The following is an 18,253-nucleotide window of genomic DNA, read 5'->3' on the forward strand; positions in this document are numbered from 1 at the left end:
AAACTAGTACCTTAAAACGTAAGATACTTTTAAAAAATTGGTTTTTCTTTGGATAAACACTGCCTAAATCTAGAAAATCTACCTATTTACAAAAATGTACCTATTCATTTTCTGGAATTAGATATAGCAATAGTTGCACCATTTTGTAGGTATACTAAAAAAAATACATTTACACTTTAAAAGAGTGAATTTTATGGTATGTGAATCAGATCTCGAGAAAGCTATTACCAAAAAAAATAACAATGACAAACTTATGATTTATTAACCTTAAACAGAAATCAACTTACAGATTACCCTCCCCCAAATATGCATGTATGTGCTGTGTGTGCACATTCAGGAAGGCAGGACAGTCAGCTGGGGATTCAACACTACCAAGACCAGAGGCACAGACTGTTAACACTTTAAAACTTAATTTTTCATTGAATAGTTCAGATATTCAAAAAAGTATAAAATGACCAGTGAGAGGGACACAAGGAGGTTCAAAAGTATTAGCAATCTCCTATTTCTTAAGCTGGGTTGTAGCTAAGTATGTATTTGATACATTATTTGTCTTCTTTAAAACATACCTTCTTATTATATGTGCTCTTTAGCATATATATATATGATGTATTTCACAATTTTCAAAAATAAGTTTAAAAATAAATTATGTACATATTATGGGATAAGAAGCAGAGACATTACTTTGCCAACAAAGGTCCGTCTAGTCAAGGCTATGGTTTTTCCAGTGGTCATGTATGGATGTGAGGGTTGGACGATAAAGAAAGCTGAGCGCTGAAGAATTGATGCTTTTGAACTGTGGTGCTGGAGAAGACTCTTGAGAGTCCCTTGGACTGCAAGGAGATCCAACCAGTCCATTCTGAAGGAGATCAGCCCTGGGTGTTCATTGGAAGGACTGATGCTAAAGCTGAAACTCCAATACTTTGGCCACCTCATGCGAAGAGTTGACTCATTGGAAAAGACCCTGATGCTGGGAGGGATTGGGGGCAGGAAGAGAAGGGGACGACAGAGGATGAGATGGCTGGATGGCATCACCGACTCAATGGACATGAGTTTGAGTGAACTCCGGGAGTTGGTGATGGACAGGGAGGCCTGGCGTGCTGCGGTTCACAGGATCTCAGAGTCGGACACGACTGAGCGACTGAACTGAACTGATGGGATAAATCAGTTCCACTGTAATGTGACATAAGCATTCTTAAAAATCATCACACCATAAAATTGCATAATGAAAACCATAAGGCTTATGGGGAAAATGGGTTTGGGCACAACATGCAAACATTTTAGCAGTGACACTTAATTTAAAAAAGATAATCAAAAAAGGAATCTAATAAAAATGGCAGCAGAGTTTTACACATTAAATGGGTTAAGAAATACATAAATGCTACAACAAATATGACACTTTACCTTGTGAAATTAAGTTTTACTTGTGGAAGTGAGCATTGAAAGGTTACAGCTTACCATGAAGTGGTAGTAGGCTAATCTGAAATCAACAGAAAACTTTAATAACACCAGATGAGGACAGGTGTAGCTCATAACACAGAAGTAAACTGAGGTTGCTGGAGGTTACCTAAGGTGTGTACCTAGGAGGGGTCTGCATACTTCTGCTGTGGTTCAGTTCAGCAGGGTGCATTTTTTCGCATTTACCTAGCATTTCTTGCAGATGAAACACAAAACGTAAAATGTGAAATCCACATTATACTCAAATAGTTCCGTAACATATCCACTGTATTAAAACAAACTAATGCTTTCTTCTTTCTTTTTTAAAAAAATATTTGTTTATTTTTGGATGCACTGGGTCTTCATTGCTTCTTTGTGTGGGCTTTCTCCAGTCAGAGCAAGCGGGGCCTACTCTTCAATGTGGTGCACGGGCTTCTTCTCATTGTGGAGGCTCTTCCTGTTGCAGAGCACAGGCACTAGAGTGTACAGGTTTCAGTAACTGCAGCTCAAGGGCTCAGTTGCTCTGTGGCATGTGGAATCTTCCCAGACCAGGGATTGAACCCATGTCCCCTGCACTGGCAGATTCTTATCCACTGCACCACCAGCAAAGTCCAAATTTGTGTTTTCTTATAGCAAAACTGTTTTGCAATGTAGCCATTAAAATAAATGTGCTGATACACAAATACTTCTAAAATACATTGTAAAGTGAAAAAAACCAAGGTGCAAATGGTTTGTATACTTTGCTTCTATGTAAACTAGAAGAAAGAGCAAAGCGATACCACTACCCCCACAAATGCTGGTAGATGCTGTGTAGATTTTTCTAGAAGAAAGGATAAAAAATGAATAACAATAGTTGCCTCTGGGCAGTCGTTTTGCTTTTCATTTTACTCCTGACTACACTGTCTGAATTTTCTAACCATGTACATGCATTATTTAGGGAGAGGAAAATACCAAAAGGACTAACCTGGTAGATGGATTATGGGTGTCTTTATGCCTCTTTCTCTTTTCTTGTTACTTCTCTGTATGTTGAAAAGACAAACCTACAGAGAATGTGAAATAGCTGGAACTCGCATTCATTGGTGGTGGGAACGTAAAGACAGTAAAATTACTCTGGAAAACAGTTTGGCAGTTTGTAGCTAAGTCGGCAGAGAACCTGCCTGCAATGCAGGAGACCCAGGTTCAATTCCTGGGTTGGGAAGATCCCCTGGAGAAGGAAATGGCAACCTACTCCAGTATTCTTGCCTGGAGAATTTCAGGAAGAGAGGAGCCTGGCAGGCTACACAGTCCATGGCCTCACAAGAGTCAGACTCAACCGAGTGACTAAAGCAGCGCCGCCGCCACCACATGACCCAGCCATTCCACTCCTACGTATTACCCAAGAGAAATAAAAGCTTATGTCCATACAAAAACAAATGTTCACAGCAATTTTATTTGTAATAGCCAAAAACTAGAAACAACCCAAATGTCCATTAAAAGGTGAATGGATAAACAAACTGCGACACATCCATACAGTATATCCATCAGTAAAAAAGAATTAACTGATACATGCAACACAACACGAATTAATCTCAAAACGATACCCAGGAAAAGAAGCTAGCTTAAGAAAAAAGAATATACTACAAATATGTAACATTTTTACAAAATGAGAACAAGTCTATAATGACAGAAACCTGATCAGTGGTTGTCCTGGTATGAGGAAACAATGGGGAGAGGAGAAAGAAGGATCCTCAAGGGACAAGAGAAAAAACTGGGGGCCGATACATATGTTTACTATCTTGACTGTGGTGATGTTTTCATAGATGCATAAATTTATCAAAACTTACCATGTCATACAGTTTATATGTGTGCAGTTTGTGGTATGCCAACTGTCCCTCAATGAAGCTATTTAAACACACACAAATATTAAATATAGACTGTCAAAAAATGTAAAAAGAATACACAGTGTGAACCTTCACACATTGTTGGTGGAAGTGTAAAATAGTGCAGCTGCTGTGGAAAAGTTTGGCAATTCCTCAAAAAGTTAAACACAGAATTACTATGTGACCTAGCAACTCCACACCTAGGTAAATATTCAACAGAACTGAAAACATATGTCCATACAAAAACTTGTATGTGTGTGAATGTTCACAACATTATTCTTAACAGTGAAAAAAAATGGAAGCAATTTAATGTCTATCCTTTGATGACTGGATAAACAAAATGTGGTAAGAGTCATACAATGGATTTTTAAGCAATAAAAGAGGATGAAGTACTGACACATGCTACTACACAGATCAACTCTGAATATACCATACTAATTAAACGAAAGAAGCCAAATACAAAAGGCCACATTTATTTAATAAGGTTGGTGCAAAAGTAATTGTGGCTTTTCATTGCTGAATTTTGCCATTTGATATTGGAATACATTCTTAAATAAATGTGGTTATGTTATACATCATTTTATTTTTTTTATACATCATTTTAATATGCATTTCTCACTTTGTTTTTTTTTAGCTAATGATTTATTACTGTGTATTTTCTATTTATTTTAGACTATGGTAATGATGATAGACAAAAAGCAAATTCAAGTGATTTTCTTATTCGAGTTAAAAATAGGTCATAATGTAGTGCAGACAGCTCACAACATCAACAACACATTTGGTCCATGAACTACTAACAAATGTACAGGGCAGTGGTGATTCCAGAAGTTTTGCAAAGGAAATGAGAGACTTGAAGTTTAGGAGTATAGCGGCCAGCCATCAGAAGTTGACAACGACCAACTGAGAGCAATCAAAGCTGATCCTCTTACAGCTACACAAGTTGTTGACAAAGAACTCAATCTCGACTATTCTACGGTCATTCAGCATTTGAAGCAAACTGGAAAGATGAAAAAGCTCAATAAGTGCGTGTCTCATGAGCTGGCCAAAAATTTTAAAAAGCTTGATTTTGAAGTGTCATCTTTTCTTATTCTATGCAACAACAACAAACCATTTCTCAATCGGATTGTGATGTGAGACAAAAAGTGAATTTTATACGACAACTGGCAACACCTAGTTCAGTGGCTGGACCAAGAAAAGCAGCTCCAAAGCCAAACTTGTACCAAAAAAAGGTCATGGTCACTGGTGGTCTGCTGCCCATCTGATCCACTACAGCTTTCTGAATCCCAGAGAAACTACTACATCTGAGAAGTACGCCCAGCAAATCAATGAGATGCACCTGAAAATTGCAATCCCTGCAGCCAGCACTGGTCAACAAAAAGGGCCCAAGACAGTGCCTGTGACCACACGTCGCATGACCAACTCTTCAAAAGTTGAACAAATTGAGCTATGAAGTTTTGCCTCATCTGCCATATTCACCTGACCTCTAACCAACCAACTACCATTTCTTCAAGCATTTTGACAAGTTTTTGCAGGGAAAATGCTTCCACAACCAGGAGGAGGCAAAATATGCTTTCCAAGAGTTCATCAAATCCCAAAGAACAGATTTTTTAATTAATTTATTTTAATTGGAGGCTAATTATTTTACAATATTGTGGTGGGTTTTGCCATATTGACAAGAATCAGCCATGGGTGTACATGTGTCCCCCAGTCCCGAACCCCCCTCTCACCTCCCTCCCCATCCCATCCCTCCGGGTTGTCCCAGTGCACCAGCTTTGAGTGCCCTGTTTCATGCATCGAATTTGAATTGGTCATCTTTTTCACAGATGGTAATATATATGTTTCAATGCTATTCTCTCAAAGTATCCCACCCTTGCCTTCTCCCACAGTCTAAAAGTCTGTTCCCAAAGAACAGATTTTTACGCTATAGGAATAAGCCAACTTGTTTCTCATTGGCAAAAATGTGTTGACTGTAATGGTTCCTATTTTGATTGATAAAGATGTGTCTGAGCCTTGGTTCAAAATTCACAGTCCAAAAGTGCAATTATGTTTGCACCAATCTAATATTTCCAGGAAATATCCAGAAATAGGCAAATCCCTAGACACAGAAAATGGCTCCCAGGGGAGGAGGGGTAGAGGGGTGAAGGGAACTGGGACTGACTGCAAATAGGTATGGGGCTTCTTCCTGGAAATCACGAAAATGTTACGGAATTAGATGGTAGTGACTCGATGGACGTGAGTTTGAGTGAACTCTGGGAGTTGGTGACAGACAGGGAGGCCTGGCGTGCTGCGTTTCATGGGGTCGCAAAGAGTCGGACACGACTGAGCGACGGAACTGAACTGAATGGTTGCACAGGCCTGCCCAGGTGGCTCAGTAGTAAAGAAACTGCATGCCAATGTAGGAGACACAAATTTAATCCCTGGGTTAGGAAGATCCCCTGGAGGAGGAAATGGCAACCCACTCCAGTATTCTTGCCTGGAAAATCCCCCGGACAAAGGCCTGGCAAGCTCTAGTCCATGGGGTCACAAAGAGTTGGATACGACTTAAGTCACTAAGCACACATGAATGACTGCATAACATTGTGAATACACTTTAAGAGACATTGAATTATACATTTTAAAGTGGTGGATTTTACATTATGTGAACTACATCTCAATAAAAAAGGATATACTCTCTCCAATAAACTAAAAAGTAATTAAAAAACAAAATAGATAACAATCACCAGTGCACGCACAATTATGTAAATAAAACATTACAAATAAAGTTTAAGCTCCTGCCAGCTCGGCATTCTGGTCACCATCAGCCTTCATTACCACCACAAAACAGGTCTCTCCCCACACTTACCCCAAACTCACTCTTCAGATCAACAGAACAAACAATCCTTGGTTAGTAGAACTAGTTCTTCTACCTCTTCTTGTCTACAGTCATCAAAGTTCACATGCCTGAACTTCTCCTTATTACCTTCCAACAGGTTCACGTTTCATTCCTACCCTCTCTCCACTTTCTGAAATGCTATTCATCCTTCAAGAATGAAATTAAGTTCCAATTCATCTATGACGTGCACTCCAGCCTTTAAGAAACTTTTTTTCCTAACTCCCTAGAACAGATACTATAGAGACAATCTGCTGCATAAGTCTTGTTTTCTAGGAGGGAAAAGTGCACCGAACCTGATTCTCACCCTCCATTCAACAGCAGTGTCGAAAACAGGCTGAAACAGGGGCAGGTTTAAAGGCAGAGAGGTTGGGGCCAATTTAAGGAGATGGCAGTGAAGAATTCTATTCTTCATGACTGAATGAAAAGAGAGAAGAGGATCAAGTATTTCTGAGAATCTATTCTAAGGAAAGACTCTCAAGCCTGGTGACACACACACATGGGCTGTTCTTACAGACTTACAACTTAAATTAGTAAGTATTAGTTCTCCTCTATCTATATATTTTATAATTAAAAAAACTGGAAATAGTCTATAGCAAATTATAGTGTATTCACTAAATGAATATAAGGGAATTTTAATATGGGGGGATATGATCTTACATGTAGAAAGCCCTAAAGATTTACCAAGAAACTGTTAGAATAAATTAACAGAAAAAAGCAAGATACCAAGTCAACACATAAAAATCAGTCACATTTCTATACACAAATAATGAACAACTGAAAAGGAAATTACAATATATTTCCATTTATAAAAGCATCAAAAAGAATAAAATACTTAGAATTAACCAAGAAGGTAAACTTACACAATGAAAACTACAGAATATTGCTGAAAGAAATTAAAGAAGACAAATAAATGGTAACACACTTCATTTTCATGGATTGGAAGACTTAATATTGTTAGTCAATACCAACCAAAGCCATCTACAAATTCAATGCAATCCTTATCAAAATTTCAAAGACATTTTTTGCAGAAACAGAAAAACTCAACACTAAAATTTATATATAATCTCAAGGGACCCTAAATAATCAAAACAATTTTGAAAAAGAACAAAACTGGAGGACTCCCATCTCCTGATGTAGAAGCCACAGTGTGGTACTCAAAACAATATGGTATTGGCATAAAAACATATATATAGACAGACGGAATAAAATAGAGAGCCCAGAATAAACTCTTGCATATATGGTCAAACGATTTCTGACTCGGGTGCCAAGACCATTCAGTCGGGAGAAAAAGGCTTTTCAACAAATATTGCTAGGAAAACTGGACATTTATATGCAAAAAAAAGACAAGTTGGACCCTTTACTAATGCCTAAATTAACAAAAATTAACTCGAAATGGATCAAAGACCTAAATACAAAGCTTGATTTAAAATGGATAAAAGAATTTGAATTGACATTTCTGCAAAGATATACAAATGGCCAATAAGCACATGATCACCAATATCAAGGAAGTGCAAATCAAAAACACAGAGATTATCATCTAACACCATTAGGATGGCTACTATCAAAAATAAACAGAAGAAAAATAAAACCCACCAGAAAAGTGTTGGCAAGAATGTGAAGAAATTGGAACCCTTGTGCACTGCTGATAGAAAAATAAAATGGTGCAGCTACTATGGAAAACAGTGAGGAGGTTCTTCAAAAAATTAAAAACAGAATTACTGTATGATCCAGCAATCCCACTTCTAGGTAAATAGCCCATAAAACTGAAAGCAGGGACTCAAACACGTATCTATGCACCCATGTTCCTAGGAGCATTATTCACAAGAGCCAAAAGATGGAAACAACTTAAGTGTTCATTAACAGATGAACAGATAAATAAAATGTGGTATATACAGACGTACAGATGGCTCCTTCATGGATTACAGCCTTGTCATGACAAAGGGGAAAGGTCAATTTTCATTCCAATCCCAAAGAAGGCCAATGCCAAAGAATGTTCAAACTACCTCACAAACGTGCTCATTTCACATGCTAGCAAGGTAATGCTCAAAATCCTTCAGGCTAGGCTTTAACAATATGTGAACTGAGAACTTCCAGATGTACAAGCTGGATTTGGAAAAGGCAGAGGAACCAGAGATCAAAGCACCAACATTCCGTTGGATCACGGAGAAAGCAAGGGAGTTCCAGAAAAACATTTACTTCTGCTTCATCAACTAAACGAAAGTCTTTGTGTGGCTCACAACAAACTGTGGAAAATTCTTAAAGAGATAGCAGTACCAGACCACCCTACCTGTCTCCTGAGAAACCTGTATGCAGGTCAAGAAGCAAAAGTCAGGACTGGACATGCAACAATGGACTGGTTCAAAATTAGGAAACAAGTACAACAAGGCTGTATATTGTCACCCTGCTTATTTAACTTATAGGCCAAGTACATCATGTGAAATGCCAGGCTGGATGAATCACAAGCAGGAATAATCAAGATTATCAGAAGAAATATCAACAACCTCAGATATGCGGATGATACCACTCTACTGGTATGGAACCAATGAAGAGGAACTGACGAGCCTCTTGATAAGGGTAAAAGAGAAGAGTGAAAAAGTTGGCTTGAAACTCAACATTCAAAAAACTAAGAATTCAGACCCGTCACTTCCTTGCAAACAGAAAGGGGAAAGACTGGAAGCAGTGACAGACTTTATTTTCTTGGGTTCCAAAATCACTGCGGATGGCAACTGCAGCCATGAAATGAAAAGACGCCTGCTCCTTGGAAGGAAAGCTCTGACAAACCTAGATAGCATGTTAAAAAGCAGAGACATCACTTTGCCAACAAAGGTCCACATAGTTAAAGCTATCATTTTTCCATCAGTCATGTATGGATGTTGAGAGTTCAATCATAAAGAAGGCTGAGCGCCAAAGAACTGGACTCATATTCATTGGAAGAACTGATGCTGAAGTTCCAATACTTTGGCCACCTGATGGGAAGAGCCAACTCATTAGAAAAGACCCGGATGCTGGGAAAGCCTGAAGAAGAAAGGAGAAGGGGGCAGCAGAAGATGAGATAATCAGACAGTATCAAGGACTCAACTGACAAGAATTTCAGCAAACTCTAGGAGATAGTCAGAGGGCTTCCCAGGTGGCACAGTGGTAAAGAATCCACCTACCAATGCAGGAGACGCAAGAGAGAGGGTCTGATCCCTGGGTCGGGAAGATTCCCTAGAGTAGGAAATGGCAACCTACTGCAGTATTCTTGCTGGGATAATCCCATGGACACAGGAGCCTGTCAGGCTACAGTTCGTGGGGTCTCATAGTCAAACACGACTGAGCAACTGAACAATAAGAACAAATATACAGATACTGGAATATTATCTAGCCTTAAAAAGGAATGAAATCCAGACATAAGCCACAACATGGATGAACCTTCAGGACATTATGCGAAGTAAAATAAACCTGTCACAAAAAGACAAATACTGTTTGATTCCACTTATATGAGATATTTAGAGTAGTCAATAACACAGAGACAGAAAGCTGAATGGCAACTGCCATAGGCTGGGGGTAAGGGGGGAATGAGAAGTTACTGTTTAGTGGGGACAGAGTTTCAGTTTTACAAGATGAAAAGAGCTGTGGAGATCAATGGTGGTAATGGGCTGCACAATGGTATGAATGTATTTAACACCAGTGAAAAATGGTTACGGTGGTAAATTTTATGTTATGTGTATTTTACTACAATTTTAAAAATGTATACATAAAAGTTAAATGGTTAAGTATGGTTTTTCCATTATTAACTATGTTCTTCCTGATGGAGTACAGATAATAAATTCATTTATTCTGGGGGAGGACACATCAGGGGGACAATTCTGTAAGCTCTACATCAGGCTACATATTTTTAGAATCTAGAGAGCTCCTAATAATTAGAAAATCAATTAGAAAGTGACAAGCACAAATAAAAAGATGCACAGAGGACAGGAACAGAAATTCACAAATGGCCAATAAAAGTGAAAAATGTTCAAACATTCTAGTATTAAGGAATGAAACATGAAACAAAACACCATTTTCAACTATCAAATTTAGTTTGGGGAGAGATGAAAATAAGGTATGTTGAACAAGGGACACTTGCTCCCAATTCACACTCATTGCCTTCTCTTCCTCACTCCCATTCAGTTACTTCCATCTGTTTCCACCTCCAACTTCCAGTCTGGTTAGTAACGCCAATGACCAAACTAATAACCTCTGTGTTGCCAAATCCAAGTGAGCACCTCATTAAACATCTCAGAAGCACTGAGGAATCAAGACTCCGTGGACCAGAAACTTATTTCTCATGGCTCCCATGATACTAGTTTCCCGCTTTTTCTCCTACCTCACTGGCTGTTCCTTCCGTCCTGTGCTCAATCTTCTTCCTCTATAAGATCTTCAAGCATTAAAATGCCTGCTGCTACTGCTAAGTCGATTCAGTCGTGTCCGACTCTGTGCGACCCCATGGACTGCAGCCTACCAGGCTTCTCCGTCCACGGGATTCTCCGTCCATGGGATTCTCCAGGCAAGAACACTGGAGTGGGTTGCCATTTCCTTCTCCAATGCGTGAAAGTGAAGTCGCTCAGTCATGCCTGAGCCTCACTCAATTATTCAATTTTCTATATAGTTTTTACCTAAGTGCTCTCAGTTCAGTTGCTCAGTCGTATCTGACTCTGCGCGACCCCATGGACTGTAGCACGCCAGGCCTCTCTGTCCATCACCAACTCCTGGAGTTTACTCAAACTCATGTCCACCGAGTCCGTGATGCCATCAACCATCTCATCCTCTGTTGTCCCCTTCTCCTCCCACCTTCAATCTTTCCCACCATCAGGGTCTTTTCAAATGAGTCAGTTCTTTGCATCAAGTGGCCAAAGTATTGCAGTTTCGGCTTCAACATCAGTCCTTCCAATGAACTCTCAGGACTGATCTCCTTTAGGATGGACTGGGTGGATCTCCTTGCAGTCCAAGGGACTCTCAAGAATCTTCTCCAACACCACAGTTCAAAAGCATCAATTCTTCGGCACTCAGCTTTGTTTATAGTCCAAGTCTCACATAACTACTGGAAAAACCATAGCCTTGACTAGACAGAATTTGTTGGCAAAGTAATGTCTCTGCTTTTTAACATGCTGTCTAGGTTGGTCATAACTTTCCTTCCAAGGAGTAAGCGTCTTTTAATTTCATGGCTGCAGTCACCATCTGCAGTGATTTTGGAGCCCCAAAAAATAAAGTCTGCCACTGTTTCCCCATCTATTTGCCATGAAGTACTTTCAGGTGGTCTCAAAACTTTGAATATCATCTATATACTGAGTACTCCCAAATTTTTATCTCCAACTCTAAGGTCTGTTCTGGAAGCTCCAAACCTGCACATCCAACTGCCTCTTCAATATACTGACTTCATATCTAAAATACATTTCAAATTTAATACACCTAAAACAGAACTCATGATTTCTTCCACCTCAAACTGCTCTCTTCCATTCTTCTCAGTGAACGCTGCCATCTACTCGAAGTTGCTCAAAACAAGTATCAAAAAACAGAGTTCTCTCCCTTTCCCTCACCAATTCATTTCCAAGTCTCGTTCATTCTACCTCCAAAATATCTGTTAATCTTTCTACTCTCCTCCATCTCCAAACCATGGACCCAGTTCAAAGTACTGTAAACTAACCAACCTTCCAGTTTCCACTCTTGCTCTTCCTCTGCACAGCCGTCAGATTATGCTTTCCTTCTTAAAACCTTCAAAGAATTCTCATAAAAGTGAAATTCCTAAGAACAGCTTTACCTGCTCCTATCTTTGAAAGAACATCTACAACCAAAAATATACTCAATGATAACTCTACACAATAGAACGATGGTACCTTTCCTCATTTTTCTTTCCCGTATTTTAAATTTTTTCTATGAATGCCTGCTCCTTGCTCATTAAGAAAGTAAATTATATTGCTGAATAGTACATAACATTACATTGCATTTTAACATGTAAACGAGAAAAGGGAATGCAAAATGGTAGTTAAAACTCGGTAACAGTTACAAGCTTAAAAGAAAATACAAGCAAACATCAAAATTCTAAGAATGAGGAGTCAGGGTTGTACAATTATTGGTGCTATTTTCTTCCACTTCTATTTTTTTTAACATAATTACAATCATTAAAAAAAAAAAAAGGTTATGAGATAAACCTGTCTTCTGCAATCTGGCCACAACCCACCAAACCAGCCTTTCTTTTTCCCAAGTACTCATTTTCCCAAGCTTTTCACTCCAACCCCGCGCTGTCTCACACCTCTGATGCTTTAACGCGGGCACCATCCCTGGAATATCCTCCACCTTTCTAAATCCTACTCATCCTTCACGGCGGAGAGGAACGACAGGGAAGGCGACAGGTTGGAGGGAGATTCCAGGATTCTTGCTGATAAATTCACAACTTGCCGGTGCTGGGACCAAATTTCGTCTCCAATCCCACTGCAGGCCACCAGGTTTAACATCCTAAAAGCTCCCGCCACTGGGGCCCAGGGAACCCATATCCTCTCAGAAAGAGCGGTGCCCCTTAGAAAGAACACCCCCCCATACCCAAATTCCGGGTTCCCGCTGCGGAGACTCCCCAGCCACACACACTCACCCTGGACCCAGTTTCCTCCTCCGGGGCCTCTCCCCTCCCCAGTCACGCGTCCCCTACCTCCCTCAGCCAGGGGGCCGGCGCCTCAGGAGGGGTGGGGGAGGGGCGCGCACGTGCCCGCGCCGCCCCCGCCCAGACAATGCCCGGGAGAGCGGAGCGCGCGCCCGGCGGTCCCATCTCGCTCCCGCCAACACTTACCTTCTTTCTGGGTCTCCGGCTTAAGCGCAGACACCGCCGGGTGCCGCGAGAGGGCACGGGGGAGGGGAGGAAGCGGGCCGAGCCCCGCAGAGCCGCCCCACCACGAGGCCCCAGCGACCCCGGAGCCCGCGGAAGCACACGGCTCGGCGGAGCCCGCCCGGCCCGTTTGGCCCGGACGTCAGCACCAGGGACGGGGCGGGGCGCGCGCCGCGGCGGCGGCGGCGGCGACGCGCGAGGTTCCGGGGGCGGAGCTCGAGAGGTTGTGGGCGGGCGGATAGAGCTCGCAAGGTTGTGGGCGGAGCCGCGGCCGGGGCCGGGGCGGGGCTGAGGCTGTGCCAGACTCTCACCGTGACCTGCACTGCCCTGCTGCCTAGGGAGAATGGGCGTCTGTTCTGGTGAGAGCACCATCATATATAATTTTCTCCTTAGAGGAAGGTAGCAAGTTGCAGCCCCAAGAAAATATTCTGCCGGCATTTATGAAGCTTCCACAGCAAAGAAAACAGTAGCTATGATTTTCGTGTGTGTAATCCTTTATACCAAGCTTTATGCTAGGTGTTAGGGATACAAATAACTATAGTTATTACTAACCTGTTTTACAGATGCAGGAACGAAGGCTCAGAAAGGTTAGATCTTATCTAGGTCATGCAACTAGTAGTAACAGTCCATCAAGTTCTGTCTTCCACCTAAATATCTCTTGAGCTCAGCCTTCCTTTTCCTTCTCCCTGTGCCCCAGTACAGCAAATCCCATATCTATCTGCCCAAGTCTGCTATAGCCTCACATCTGGTCTCCAGGGATCTATTTCTGTCCCCCTTCAATCTGTTTTCTTCACTAGGTAAAGATTTACCATTGAAATTACCAAGGTTTCCATTATTTTTTCACTGTACATATATGTTATCAATTTTTTGAATGTGGTTGATGTTTAGTAAAAACCTTTTAAAGGATTTACTCCTATATTGCCAATAGCAAGTCCAGTGCATTGCACATAGTATGCAGTCAAAATGTATTTGTTGAATAAATGAATAGTGGGGCCAGTACTCCAAAGCCCTGCATGATAAGGGAATACAGGGATTTATAAAATGTCATTGTTGGCCTCCTGATCTTAATGTCTATTTAGGGTAAAGGCAGATTAAAAAATTTGTTCAAGACTTCTCTTATGGTCCAGTGGCTAAGACTCCGCATTCCCAGTGCTGGGGGCCTGGGTTCCATCCCTGGTCAGGAAACTAGATCCCACATGCTACAGCTAAGGGTTTGTGCGCCACAACTAAGACCTGGTGCAGCCAAATAAATAAATATCTTTTAAAAGAAAGCAATATTTGTTTAGCAAATTTTTTGTGTGTTTCTATTCTATGTCCTGGCACTATGTGCCCAGCACTATATCAGATACTGTGGATCAGAAATGAACAAAACAGTTTCTGCCCTCGTGAGATTGAGAGTCAATCTAATCTGAAAAGCCAGGGAAGAACTCACTTAGCCTTACGCTAAAACCCAAAAAGAGGATGGGAATTGGGAGATAAAAATAAATTTCACAGAAAAAAAGGTAGGATAAGTGGTCAGCATGGACATATCTGTATTCTCCCACTTTGGGGATCTAACCCTGAGGCAGGGGATTAGAAATATCCAGCTAAGTGTGAAGGAATCTTGAAGCCCACTATCTCTGGCCCAGCTTGGAAGGCTGCCCAATTCTGGCAGAAGTCTCACATTGATCAGGGCTTAGGAAAAGACAGCGGCATTAGGGAGAACAAAGAATCTGAAATGGTGCTGCTGCATGCCCACAATTTGCAGATGGTGTGCCGGAAACCCAGACTTCTCTTATGCTTTCTGCCAGGCAAGAAGAAAGTAGCATGAGAACCATGCAGTTAATGGCTGGAGAATGTGGCTAAGACCCCAAGGATGGGCAAAGCTGAAAACCCCAACAAGAGCTGAAGTGCTCCCAGTCAGCTGATGAGAGGAGCAGGGATGGGAAGGTGAGACATCAGAGTCTCAAGGTACTAAAGTAACAGATTATGAGTTGACAGTCAACAACCTCAGCAGCTGATACCGGGCCCTGGTGACCAGGTATGACTAGGGACATGGCTGGGAAGGCCAGTGAGGACCTAGGCTATAGCTCACAGCTCTGCACACAGACCTAAGACTCCTCTGGCCATTGCCTCAAAGCTTCTCTTTGGTCCCACAGGCCATCTTGGAATGTCAAGAGTGAGGAGGGGAAAGTTCTGATAGGACTGTAACTTTAAATTGACTCTTCACCCAAAATGAGATGGTTTAAGACCATACAACTTTGGCAAGCTTTTTTTTGTTTGTTTTACCAGAGTACTTTTTTTAGATTGAATGAAAGAGTCTTTAAATTCTATAGTGCTTTGCAATTTTCACAAGTTTCACATGCATAATTTCATGTGATTCCATAATAATCTGTTCTTCCCTCTATGCCTGTATTCCCGCTCTTCATTCCCTCTCCCCATTGGTAACCACTAGTTTGTTCTCTATGTATGTGAGTCTGCTTCTTTCTTGTTTCATTCACTAGTTTGCTGTATTTTTTAGATTCCACATATAAGTGATATCGTACAGTACTTGCCTTTCTCTGACATTTCACTTAGCATAAGGCCCTCCAAGTCTGTCCATGTTGCTGCAAATGGCAAAATTTCATTCTTTTTTTAGGCCGAGTGGTATGGCAAGCCTAAATTTAGCCCAGTCCCCAACAGGAATGAGAGCCCATGAGAAAGCTGGCATCGCTTGAAGAGAAATAACAACTTCTGATTTTTATACATAATCACCCAGTGTATACAATTCAGTAACAGGAATAAGCTCTAGGAAGTAAATGGGCAGGGTGCTAAGAGAGCACAGCACAGGGGAACCAAATTTAATATGGAGGTAGAAAAGGCTTCCCTGAAAAAACATTAAGTAAAACCTGGAAGCAATAGGAGCTGTCAGATCATGATAAAACCTAAGACAAAGTGAGAGAAATCCAGGATAACTTCAATGAGAGCAGAGTGCCTGGGTCTGGGGCTGAGAGTCAGACAAGAATAAGACTGTGCAGGTAGGTGGTGTTAATCTTTACCTAAAAGCAACAGGAAGTCATCAGAGGGTTTTAAGCAGAAGAGTAATGTACTTAATTTGACCTTTTAAAGTAATGTAGCTCTTTTTCATGGCGCCTCGGAGGCTGTCAGCTGCTTCAGAATGAAGCTGAACATCTCTTTCCCAGCCACTGGCTGCCAGAAGCTCATTGAAGTGGACGATGAACGAAAACTTCGTACCTTCTACGAGAAGCGTATGGCCACAGAAGTTGCTGCTGACACTCTGGGTGAAGAATGGAAGGGTCATGTGGTCCGAATCAGTGGCGGGAACGATAAGCAGGGTTTCCCCATGAAGCAGGGTGTCTTGACCCATGGCCGAGTTCGCCTGCTACTGAGTAAGGGGCATTCCTGTTACAGACCAAGGAGGACTGGAGAGCGAAAGTGCAAATCTGTACGGGGTTGCATTGTGGATGCCAATCTGAGTGTTCTCAATTTGGTCATCGTGAAAAAAGGGGAGAAGGATATTCCTGGACTCACTGATACTACAGTGCCTCATCGCCTGGGTCCCAAAAGAGCTAGCAGAATCCGCAAACTTTTCAATCTAGCAGAATCCGCAAACTTTTCAATCTCTCTAAAGAAGATGATGTCCGCCAATATGTTGTGCGAAACTCCCTAAACAAAGACGGTAAGAAACCTAGGACTAAAGCACCCAAGATTCAGCGTCTCATGACTCCACGAGTTCTGCAACACAAACGCCGGCGTATTGCTCTGAAGAAACAGCGTACTAAGAAAAATAAAGAAGAGGCTGCAGAATATGCTAAACTTTTGGCCAAGAGAATGAAGGAGGCTAAAGAAAAACGGCAGGAACAGATTGCCAAGAGACGGAGGCTGTCCTCTCTGAGAGCTTCTACTTCCAAGTCTGAGTCCAGTCAAAAATGAGATGTTCTAAGAGTAACAAACAAATAAGATCAGACATCAAATAAATAAATAAATAATGTATTTGACCTAGCAAATGGGTGGGGAATGACTAGAGGGATGTGTGAACAGAGAAGGAGCCACACAGTTGGAAAGCAATTTGATCATCTAGGTGAAAAATGAGGGTAGCTTAACCTGGGTGGTGGACATGGAAGAAAACAGAAAGATTGTAGAATGGCGGAGAAAGTACTGACAGACTTGGTAATGAACTGGGAGAAGACCGGGGAAGAGAGAAAGGGATTAGCCCCTGCTAAACCAAATGGCACCCGAGAAAAAGTTGCCCCAGGCTTCAAGCAGGCTTGCCCTACACGGGGGGCCCGCAGCTGGAGGATGGATTTCAGGCTCCTCCTTGTCCAGGCCTCCTACGCAGTGTTAACCTGCACTGGAGCCTGGAAGGAGATTAGGAGATAAAGGACTGAAAGGGACTGGTTTCTGGAGCTGGCAGATGGTGGAGGGTGGTGCCATTTGCTAAAGGGACAACAGATTTTCTGTGTTGGCAGCAGTGGTGAGTGAATCAAAAATTCTTGGGAGAGGGCTCCCCTGGTGGTCCAGTGGTTAAGAATACGCCTTCCAAAGCAGGGGACGCAGGTTAGGGTTAGACCCTTAGTTGGGGAACTAAGATCCTACATGCTGTGGGACATCTAAGCCTAAATGCCACAACTACTGAGCCCATGCCACAACTAGAGAAGCCCTTGTGCAGCAAAGAAGACCCAGTGCAGTAAAAAAAAAAAAAAAAAAAATTTATTATTCTTGGACTATTTTAAGTTTGAGACATCCGCCTAAAGACACTAAACAGGTCTGTGCACAAATTCTGGGGCTCAGAGAATTGGTGGGTGATGCCGTCAACATATCCTTATCAACAGGTGGCTCTGAGGGCTGGTGAGATTGCAGAAGCGATAGCACAGTTTAGAGGGGTTGCATGGTCACAGCCAGCAATGTCACACTTGGCTTTAAACAAGCCACCATTTCAAATGTTGAGAAATATCACATCTTAACCTGGATTTCGCCTTCTATGAAAAAGGCCACCCACAATGCTATAATTAGATATTAGCTAACACTGTGAACCAAAGAGTGTTCCAAGCACTTCACAAATTTAATCTAAGTAACAACTTGATTATTATTGTATGTACTTCAAGGAAGAGAAAACTGAAGCACAAAGAGGTTGAGTAACTTAGCAGACAGCTAAAAAGTGGCAGAGATACGTTGCAGACCCAGGCAGTCTGGCACCAGGGTCTGAGAGCTTAGATACCTTGGGTACGAGGAAGTTACAACCCCATTAGAAAAGGCCTATTGCCTGCGGGG

At 41.7% G+C, this 18,253-nt stretch overlaps 1 protein-coding gene and 1 pseudogene across 9 annotated transcripts in view; one reads left to right on the forward strand and one right to left on the reverse strand.

Annotated features, from left to right (window-relative positions):
* The window catches only part of YEATS2 (YEATS domain containing 2), a 102,601-nt gene extending 89,437 nt beyond the window's left edge, over positions 1-13,164 (reverse strand). For 6 of the 9 annotated variants that reach the window (XM_019958882.2, XM_070791044.1, XM_070791063.1 and 3 more), the window contains exon 1: positions 12,968-13,163. The gene's annotated coding sequence lies outside the window, so the exon portion shown is untranslated. Of the gene's footprint in view, positions 1-2,398; positions 2,720-12,772; positions 12,798-12,967 lie in introns of those variants that run through there. The other 3 variants (XR_011567081.1, XM_070791025.1, XM_070791034.1) reach the window with 3 other exon arrangements.
* A 2,942-nt stretch (positions 13,165-16,106) lies between these two features.
* On the forward strand, positions 16,107-16,954 carry LOC109564282 (small ribosomal subunit protein eS6 pseudogene; annotated as a pseudogene).
* Positions 16,955-18,253: the final 1,299 nt, after the last annotated feature.

The sequence above is a fragment of the Bos indicus genome, chromosome 1 (assembly GCF_029378745.1).
Source record: "Bos indicus isolate NIAB-ARS_2022 breed Sahiwal x Tharparkar chromosome 1, NIAB-ARS_B.indTharparkar_mat_pri_1.0, whole genome shotgun sequence".
Classification (NCBI taxonomy): Eukaryota; Metazoa; Chordata; class Mammalia; order Artiodactyla; family Bovidae; genus Bos; species Bos indicus.